Here is a 10,907-nt window from a genome sequence, read left to right as displayed (position 1 = left end):
CGCATGGTTTCCAAGAAGCTTCAGCAGGGTGAAAGCCCTCTCCTTTTAGGAGGCTGAGAGCCGACTGCCACCTTCCCACACCTTGTGCTCTGAGCACTTCCAGGGCACAGGCTTCAGGTAATAGGTGTCTGAATGTGTCTAACTAATGATTCTCCAAGACTGAAGGAAGTGCCTGTATCCCCATCACGTTGATGCCTGGCTGTGTTCCAAATACTGTGTGAACTAGGAGACACAAACCTCCTAATTAGTTTCTGATTAACTCCTTTGGGAAGAAGAGGTGAGAGTTATGGAAAATGCAAGGGTGTGACACCCTGATGGGTGAATGGGGGAGGGGAGTAGGCTGCAGAGGAAGAAGAGGACAGAGGGGGTTTCTGTGTAGAAAGAACTTCGAGGAGGCAGCCCATTCTGTGTGTCCCACCAGGCAACATGTGGACAGACTGCCCCGCAACCCCCCACATTCCCTTCTGTTGTGGCAGCTGCGGCACAGGTGAGTAGGACTAATACAGGTGTCCACAAGTGGTGGAATTTGTTTTCTTCCCAACACCTGGGGCACCTTTAAGCTGCCATGCCACTCCAAGGATTCCAGCGTTCTCCCCTAGCTCCTGGGCCTCCCGGCTTCTGCTCTGGGTCTGAAGCCTCCACTGCACAGACTGGGCAGATCTCTTCCTGGGGACCTTCCAGCTCTGAACTTCTAACCGCTCAAAGTCATTCACGGGCCCCACTTCCTCCCCAAGGCTCATCATTTCTGGTGCCTCGTGGCTCAGTCGCCTGGATGAACATACAGTCCACACAGCTTCAGGGTTGGGACCCCCTCCGACTTCGCGCTGTCTCCTTGCCCTAGTAGCTGCTCCCTCTGTTGCTTTTCGCTGCCTGTCTGAACTGTCTCCACTGGAACATCCAAGCCACCTGTCTGATTGCTCCTTAGGGAAAGCAATCTTCCCTAGGCCCAAACCCAGGAGTGGAGGGAGGTGTGAATTCCCTCACACAGAGTGTGAGAAGGACATGGGGAGCCCTCTGCCTGGGCAACAGACATCAATCTAGGGCCAAAGAAAGAGTGGGTTAGATAGTCTTTCTCAATGGGGATGGAGATGATAGGTAGGGGGAGGCCAGCGCCTGGGAAGCAGAACGCCCAGGGAGGAGGGAACAGTGAGAAAGGGCTGGCCCTAAGGAGAGGGTTCTGCTATTGCAGTATATGTCAAGAAGGCCTTAGGGGATTCAGGACTTCCTCAGAACGGGGTTGAGAAGGGGTGGTGTCCCTCCCCCCTCAGAGGACCTTGCTCTGCCTTAGCATCCACTGGGGCTGGACATTTCACAGAATGTCACCTGTAGTTAGCCTGAACTGAGTGCTAGCTGTGTGCCAAGCATCAGGCTAGCCCTGCCCCCGTCCCCAGGCATCGCCTCATTTATTCCCTCCAACCCACCCACCTTCCCCGTTTCAGATAGGGAAACTGAGGCTCAGAGAGGTTAAGCATCTCGCCTAACGCCACACAGCTAGAAAGTCAGCCAAGCCCACCCTCTGGTTCGGAAGCCCTTTAACACGTTGCTCACAACAGAATCCTACCTACATGTCAGTAGAGCAACTGAGGCACAAAGACGTGAAGCCACTTGTTCCAGTGAGCAGTCAGGATGTTTGAGGAGAGTCAGGAAGGGCTTGCTCAAAGGCAGGCGCCTGTGGGACTGTGTGAAATCAAGACCAAGGACCAAGCTTCTGGAGCCTCCGCGGCTGACACCTGTCACTCGTGCCCTCCCCTTCCCAGCCTGGCCTGGCTATCTCCCCCCGCCCCGCCCTCCTCCCCCCCTCCCCCCGGCACGGCGCGCGGGATCAGGAGGGCAGCCCTGGATCCTCTTCGAGCCAGCCTCAGGACCACCTGGCCGATGGGGAGAGGGGAACGGCTGTGCGAGTCAGCCGTGGAGCGAATGGGCACTAACCAACTTCCGAGGGCGCGTGGGGAGGGGCGGCTATACCGCTCGGCGCTGCGCAGCCGGCCAGAGCAGCCGCCTCGGACTCAGCCTCACTTACCGCGCCAGGGAAAGTCTGACCCAGAGCTGGAGAAGATGCAGTGTGGACACCTCCTCCCCCACCGATGGTACTGAGATAGACCAGCGCGGCAGGCAGGCACTGAAGCGGGGGCATGGCTCTGGTGACCCGCCCGTTGGAGGGTCAAACTTCCCTGCTCGAGGGTCGAGGCTGGCTTCTAGCTTCAAACTCTTCAAGTCCGGGGCCCCTTTCCTCTTCCACCCCAGCCATAAGTGCGTCCTGGTTCCCCCTTCTTGGGTGAGTTGTTAGGTGTCTGGGAAACCAAGAGCGCGGGGTCGTGGACATGCCCCCTACATAGGGTGGATGTTCGTGTGGGACTCCAGTCAGGCAAGAATCGGGGAGTGCTCTCCATCCCGGGGCCCGATGGCATGTTTAGGGACAGCCACGGTCCGCGCGGGTCCCGGTGGCCCGCCCGGGGGCGCGGGGGTCGGGGCAGGGATCCGCGGGAGAGCGGGGATCCCGTTCGAAGCGCGCTGCGGTTCCGCCCCGGGACAGCGTTGAGCGCCCCCGGAATGTGTGCGTGCGCTGGGGCCGCCGCAGAGCGCGGGGGAGGGGGCCAGGACCCCCTCCCCGCCCCTCCCCAGCGCCGCCCCCGGCCCCACGCCCCTTACTCGGCTTGGCTGCCTCGCTCCGCTCGGTGCGCCGCACTGCCGGCTCCAGCTTCGGCTCCAGCTCGGGTTCCCGCTCTGGCTCCGCTCCCGCTAGCGTTCCAGTTCCCGCTCGGATGCCGCTGCGCTCTGGCTCGGGCTCGGGCGTCGCGGGGGGCGCGCCTTTCCGCCACGGCCTGCTCGGCGTGCAGGGGCGGGGCGGGGCGGGGCGGGGCCCGGCCGAGCCGACCAGGGGCCCGCGATCCCCGGCCGAGGCGGCGGCGGCGGCAGCAGTTTCCCGGTGCCGGCCCTGCCCTGCCGCAGCCCCGCCCGGCCCTCCTTCGGCCCCGCGCAGCCGCCCACGCCACGGCCGCCCGCTCCCGCCGCCCTGCGCCGCGACTCCGGAGCCTCAGCAGCGCCGGGCCGCCGCCCGGGTCATTCCCGAGCTGGGGGGAAGCGGAGGAGGGGGAGGGCCGAGCCGCGCCCCTCTGCGCACTGCCAGCCCGACACCCACACAGCGGCAGGCGGGGCGCACGGCCAGGAGGCCGAGAGAAGCTGGAGGCCAGCGCGCCAGCTAGACGTGTGAGGACAGACGGATAGGCATGTGTAGAGTGTGACATACAGACAGGCGGGAGCAGAGGCGCAGACATACAAACCTGCAAAAGAGAGTAGACAGCCAATATGAGCAGGGAGGAACATCCAGACAGGTTTTTCAGAGGCCAGCCTGGGCACCGGGCAAGGGGACCCCTGTCATGGCCACTGGGCGAAGCAGACAAGCCTGGCAGAGCCTCCTGCTCCCAATTGCCCGCCGGTGATTCTTGGGTGTTCCGGAATGTCGGTTAGGCCTGGCTGAAGCGTTCCTCTCCTGAGTGACCAGCTTGCCTATTTCCTATTCCCCTTGCCCAACCCTGTGCCCTCTCACCCCGCCATACCCAAACCTTAGGCATAGAGCTTGACGCCGACCCTGGTGCCTGACTCAGGGAGAGGCTCCTGGCTTTCCTGCTCTGTCCCAACTGTACTTAGGGGCCGTGGACCAGCCGCGTCCCCCAGACCTCCTCTCCTCATTAGTGCACCCCTGCTAGTCTTGGTGCTTCCCAGTTATTTGTGCAATCATTTAATCTCTACTTAGCTGGGAGGACTTCCCAGGTGGTTCAGTGGGCAAAGAACCTGCCTGCAGTGCAGGAGATGCAGGAGATACAGGTTCTATTCTTGGGTGGGGAAGATCCCCTGGAGGAGGGCATGGCAACCCAGTATTCTTGCCTGTAGAATTCTATGGACAAAAAAGCCTGGTGGGCTGCAGTCCATGGGGTCACAAAGTGTTGGACATGACTGAAGTGACAGCACTCACACAGTTAACTGGGAGCCTCAGAGGGAGACCCTTGGGGGCCTGCCCAGAGCATGCACTCTAAATTTGATGAATTAATTGATGAAATACTTTATTGACATTTCTCCTAACCCCCATTTCCTTGATGGTCATGTTACCAAAAATAAAACATGAGGATAAGGAGCTGCACATGCTGATGATAAAATGTGGGGAAGGAGAGGAGCCAGAGGGATGGGATGGAGGAGAGGCCAGGCAGCCATTGGCACTGAGTGGAGGATAGGGGCAGAGCAGGCTCTGGTTGAGAAAACAAACCTCCCTCCACCCCAGCTCTGCCAATCACCATATCTTGGGCTTCCCTGGGTGGAGGCGGACCTGCATGGTCTAGAGCCTTGCTTGGTGAGTGAGGCTCTTCCCAGCTCTCTTTGCTAGCTGTTTATTCTGGGCTCTGCCTCCTGCACTGTCTACCTTATCGCCCTAGACTGAAGGAGATGAAGGGACCCCGGCTGGAGGATTCCACCTCCATCCAGAACTGTTGGGGGTGGGGTGGGGCACATGAACTGTGTCGGGGATGGGGCCAGAATATAGGGAAACATCTCCCAGTCCTAAGAAATGGAACCTGAGAGGTCTTTTGTCCAACCTCACACATTTATTTTATGGATGAACAATTAAAGGACTAGATAAAGGAGGGGACAGACCAGCTAGGGTTGGTGGTTCTAGGGCTCCCAGGCCAGGGCTCTGCCCCCTGCACCACTCTGCTAAAGGTGACCTTGACCTTCTTGAGCAGACACCTGCTGATCTGTGCAGGATGGATATTCTGGTTGTTGAGTGGTTTTACCTTTAATCTGTCCCCTTTGGTGAGACTGTGCTGCTGCTGCTGCTAAGTCGCTTCAGTCGTGTCCGACTCTGTGCGACCCCACAGACGGCAGCCCACCAGGCTCCCCCATCCCTGGCATTCTCCAGGCAAGAACACTGGAGTGGGTTGCCATTTCCTTTTCCAATGCATGCATGCATGCTAAGTCACTTCAGTTGTTTCCGACTCTGTGTGACCCTATGGACAGCAGCCCACCAGGCTCCTCTGTCCACGGGATTCTCTAGGCAAGAAAACTGGAGTGGGTTGCCATTTCTTTCTCCCATTGGCAAGACTGTGTATATGTGTATTTTGTGGGGTCCTTGTGGAAGGCCCTAGCTGAAAAAGAGTTCACTCCCTTCCACCCTATTTGAACGTTGCTGAGCTGACAGATCTGACTTGTTCTTTGCACTGGATTGCAGAATGGTTTCCACTGGGCATGTGGTGTTGGGGTTTAGCTTCAGGCTTATGTTGATCTGCCTATGTATCTATCCACACACATATTAGTTGAAAAAGTGAAAAAAGAACACAAATACTGATCACTATTAATGTTGAGGTTTCTTTTTCTTCCTTTTTAATCTCACAACTCTACAAGTGTCCTTAATGGAGTGAGCTTGCTCACCCTCTTCTCCTACATCACGGTTTTCATGGCTGCCTAGCACTGTGTCAGATGGCTTTACTGTATTTTATTGGGTTGTCCAAAAGGTTCACTTGGGTTTTCCTATAAGATGTTACGGAAATACCAATCCAGTATTTAATCAGTTCTCTACTGCTGGGTGTTCAGTTTTGAGATTTTCACACTTTCACACAACACTGCAGTGAACATGCTCGTGGGTAAGTTTGTGCGGGTCTGTGATTATTCTGACTTCAGTGGGTATGTCCATATATTATTGAGGCTTTCTTCTGTATGGGGTCAGAGTCATAGGAGGGACATCTTCTGGACACCAGGGAAGCACACTAATGTTCAGTGTCTGTTACACCAAAGGGAAAGTAGCGAGGCTGGAGGAGGGAGCTGGGAGGGGTCATGTAGTTCCATCTCAGGACAGTGAGGTGCCCCGAGAGTCCAGTGCCAGGCTGTGGGGGCCTGCCTTAGAGTGTGCTCTCTTATCCCTGTCACTCCTAGGTTTGGTCAACCTACCAATTCTAATGTTGGGAGGAGTCTTCTGATATTTAATACTAAGGGTCAGTTCAGTTCAGCCCCTCAGTCATGTCCAACTCTTTGCAACCCCATGGACTTCAGCACACCAGGCCTCCCTGTCCATCACCAACTCCCGAAGTCACAGGCTCAGTAGTTGTGGCACACAGGCTTAGTTGCTTCGAGGCATGTGGGATCTTCCTGGATCATGGATGGAACCCGTGTCTCTTGCATTGGCAGGCAGATTCTTTACTACTGAGCCACTAGGGAAGCAGCCCCCTCCCCCGCCACCCCTGCCACCAGCTTTGCTAAGTGCTAAGTCACTTCAGTCGTGTCTGACTCTGTGCGACCCCATAGACAGCAGCCCACCAGGCTTCCCCATCTCTGGGATTCTCCAGGTAAGAACACTGGAGTGGGTTGCCATTTCCTTCTCCAATGCATGAAAGTGAAAAGTGAAAGGGAAGTTGCTCAGTCGTGTCCGACCCTCAGCGACCCCATGGCCTGCAGCCTTCCAGGCTCCTCCATCCATGGGATTTTCCAGGCAAGAGTACTGGAGTGGGGTGCCATTGCCTTCTCCACCACCAGCTTTAAAAAGACCTTTTTCTCTCCCTCTGATTTTGCTCATAGTCTCCTTGAACATGTTAAGGGAGATGAAGGAAAAGAAGAGGGCTTGGTTCTTGCTTGGTGGGGTGTGGGGCCCAGGAGTGCAGCGCCCCCAAGGCTGACTAGCTCAGAAGTGCTAATGCAGAGGGTGGAAGCTGTGGCGGGGCCGGGCACAGAAACACCTGTGGAGCCCTAGGCAGCGCTTCCTGGAGCTGCTCTCTGCTGAGAGCATGGAGGGTTTTGTGCTCACACTCCACTTTACGGGTGAGGAGACTGAGAACCACCAAATGTAAGTGATTTTCCAGAGATGCACACTTGGTTAAGCCGTGCCAGGTAAGATGATGAGACACTTTAAAACAGCAGAAAAGATCACCAGGTGTCCTTCTAATTGACTCTTAGGTGTTACCTGGAACATGATTGTCTGTTTCTCTAGGGCTTCCCTGGTGGCTCAGTGGTGAAGAATCCACCCGCCGAGGAGGAAATGTGGGTTTGATCCCTGGCTTGGGAAGGTCCCCTGGAGAAGGAAATAGCCACCTGCTCCTATATTCTTGTCCGGAAAATCCCATGGACAGAGGAGCCTGGTGGGCTAGTCCATGGGAACACAAAGACTTAGCGACTAAACAACAACAAACAGCAATAGGAATTTGTAGCTTTCATGGTCTCTGAGCTGTTTAATTACTTTGGAAGTTGTAGGAACCTGACTCTGATGGGAAACTGTTGCTGTCTCTTGAGATGCAAATACATTTTATCAGGTGAGGTCAATGGAGATCTTGTGAGAGGAGGCTAAGCGATGCTTGTGGCTGTGCTTCAGATTTTCCTTTAAATTGTGTAAAATGTCTTATTTTTCCCTCGTTAATTAATGAGTTAAAAATGAAATCTTTGATGGGTGCAGTTCATTTTATATTTGTGTAACAGTCATGATTTTATTTTTTAAGAAATGCAAACAGTAGTAAGCTTGCAACTGTATCCAGATGGGTCTGTTTTACATCAGAGCTTAGCCTTTCTTTGGAGATTTCAGACCCAAGGCCCTCAGAAGAGAAGGAAGTTAGTGTGGGCTGGGTGAGTGTTAGAGGGCTTTCTGGAAGATGGAGTATGAGGGGTGGGGAAGGATTTAGAGAGGAACACCTGAAGACTGAAGGCTTTCCAAAATGCGGGGTGGCAGGGCCTGCAGTTGGGAAGGGGTATGGAGGCCTTTCTGGATGAAGGGTGGGCTCTGGGGAGCCAGGTGCCAGATGGAGAATGGAGATGAGATTCCAGGTAAAGGAGGCTGCCTCTGATGCTCTAGGCAGCGGGGAGCCACTGTGACTCTTGAGGGAGGAGGGGACTTGACGAAATGGACCTATTAAGAGGGCTGGCCTCAGGGTTCCTAAACCCTTCCGGCCCCTACGCCTTTCTCCAGGTGGACGGCTGGGGCAGGCTGCCCCTCACTGTCCCCTGTTAGCAGGGAGGCCACCCTTTCAGGACCCTGGGAGAGGTCCCTAGAGGCCTATCTAGGGGAGCCTACTTCTAGGCCTGCTTGAAGATCTGTATTCGGGACAGGGTTTATTTCAGGGTCAGCTGGTTGAGAGGTGAGCAGGGTCTGTATGCAAACCTTTCTGCTGCTGTTTCCAACCAGTCATGATGTGTCCTCCCAGCGACCAGACCCTCTGTCAACCACTCTACGTGCATTGTTTATTTCCATCCTCATGGTATCCTGTAGAGGGGGTGATAACTTTCTCTATTTTTCTTTGTGCAGCAAGGAGTTTATGGAGGCTGAATAACTTGCTCATTGTCACATGGCTAATTAGAGGCAGAACCCAGATTTACACACGATCTGCTTGATCCCAAGACAAAGCCAGAATAGTCATGGTCTCTCCTTTGTGGGGCTCACTGTGTAGAGGAGGTGTCAGACATCAACCAAGGAGTGGCAGATAAATGTAAACTTGCCGCCATGAGACATGCCACAAGTTTGGGAAGCATGTGAGTGAGTGTTATAAGAGGTCTGACCTTGTCAGGAGACAGGAGAAGCGGGCTGGGGCCAGGACTGCTTTTGATCTTGAGAGCTGTGGAGGGCATAAGAGTGTTTTAAACAACATTGGACTTATTGTTGTGGTTGTTCAGTCACTAAATCGTGTCTGACTCTTTGCGACCCCATGGACTGTAGCATGCCAGGCTTCCCTTCCCTGTCCTTCCCTGCCTTCTGGAGTTTGCTCAAACTCATGTCCATTGAGTTGGTGATGCCATCCAACCGTCTCATCCTCTGTTGGGCCCTTCTGCTCCTGCCCTCAATCTTTTCCAGCATTCAGATCTTTTCCAGTGAGTTGGCTCTTTGCATCAGGTGGGCAAAGTATTGGAGCTTCAGCATCAGTCCTTTAATGAATATTCAGGGTTGATTTCCTTTAAGATTGACTGTTTTGATCTCCTTGCAGTCTGAGGGATTCTCAAGAGTCTTCTCTAGCGCCACAATTCAAAAACATCAATCTTTGGTGCTCAGGCTTTTTTATGGTCCAGCTCTCTCACATATGTACATGACTACTGGAAAAACCATAGCTTTGATTAGGCAGACCTTTGTCGGCAAAGTGATGTCTCTGCTTGGATGAGTGGTGGTAGCATAATCAGACCTGCGTTTTGAGAAGAGTTTTACTGGTAGTGCTGAGACGGTTGGGGGCACGGCAGAATGGAGGCAAGGAGGCTGAGAAGTGGTGATCACACTAGCCCAGGAGAGGAGTTATGGTGCCCCTGGAGGTGGAGAGAGATAGATGGGTTGGAGATAGATATGGAAGGTAAAATCAGTAAGACTTGGTGATGTCTTGGGTGTGGGGGTTGAGGGAGCAGGTGGAGTCAGGATGATGCCTAGATTTCTGTTTGGTGCAGCAGGGTCGATAGATTCACTGAGGAGTGGAACACTGGAAGGGAATCAAGTTTGGGGAAGAATAATATGAGTTTGATTTTATACATGTTGAATTTCAGTAGTTGCTGGCATGCAGCAGAACTCTGAGAGGAGTCCAGATGGAAGGATACCCTAAAGACTTAGATGTGCAGGCATTAGAATTGATTGGTTCATCCATCTATCCATCCACTCATCTATCCTCCCATGAATTCATGTGTTCTTTCTCCCATCCTGCGGTCATCTGTTGATGCCCTCGTTTGCCCATCTGCCCTCTCACTGTTCCACCTCTCCCGACTCCTGTCTTCCAGTCCATCTACCCATCCATCCCCTGAACATGTCTTGGTAGTGTTAAGGAGAGATGAAGTAAGAGGCCTTGGTTCATGCTTGTTGAGGTGTGGGGACAGTGGCAGGGCCCTCCTAAGGCCAATAGGCTCAGAGGCAGTGCTGAAGTAGATAGAGGGAGGAAGCTCAGAAGGTGGAGAAATACCTATTAAACCTAGAGCAAGACCTTCTGAAGCTGTTCTCTGCTAAAAGCATGGAGGGGTTTGTGCTCTCATCCCACTTTGCTGATGAGGAGACTGAGGCCCTCTGAAATGAAGTGGTTTTCCAGAGATGCACACCTGGTTAAGCCATGCCAGGTAAGATGATGAGACACTTTGAAATAGGCAGAAAAGATTACCAGATGTCCTTCTCATTGACTTTTGGGTGTTAACCTGTCACATGGTTATGTTTCTGTAGGAATTTGTAGTTTTCATGGTCTCTGAGCTGTTTTGTTATTTTGAAAATAGTAGAAAACTGATTGTGATGAAAACTATTGTGGCCCATGTGATGCAAGTGAGTTTCTTTAGGTGAGGCCAGTTGGTATCTTGTTGGGAGTGGGTGGGCTAAAAGCTGTAGCTGTGGCTGCACTTTAGATTTGACTTTAAATTGTGTATCATGTCTTACTGGTTCCCTCATTAGTTAATGAGTTAAATAAAATCATTGACGTGTATTCATGAGTTAAATGAAATCTTTGACATCTATCCATCCATCTAACCTTCCTGTCATCGATCCACCTCCCACACATGCACTTATTTTTCCTCATGTCCATTTACCCATCCATTTATTCTCACAGACTCTATTTATTCATCTATCTATTCATCTGTTTACCTCATTTGCACCCATCCATCCATACTTACTGTTGCCTCCTCCAGGCCCAACATGTTGAAACAAATAATATAGAAAACCAGTTCCCTGCTCTTAAGGAGCCTACAATCCATCAGGAGAGGCAGGGCAGTGGTCACAGAACAATATATTTTCTGTGCCACATGTGCCCAGAGAAAGGGCATTTAACCCAATGTGAGGAAGTTAGAAACGCCTGCACTGTGCTCTTTGAATTGAGCTTAAAGTTTAATTAAGATTTTGCAAGATGGACAGGGTTGGGTGATGTTCCAGGAAAGAGAGTAGCTTGCGTGTGCAATGGTGGTATAGCTGTCAAGAGACCAAGGTAATTCAAGAAACACAG

Source organism: Bos javanicus, chromosome 18 (genome assembly GCF_032452875.1).
Source record: "Bos javanicus breed banteng chromosome 18, ARS-OSU_banteng_1.0, whole genome shotgun sequence".
NCBI lineage: Eukaryota > Metazoa > Chordata > Mammalia > Artiodactyla > Bovidae > Bos > Bos javanicus.
Note: the sequence above shows the minus strand (reverse complement) of the source record.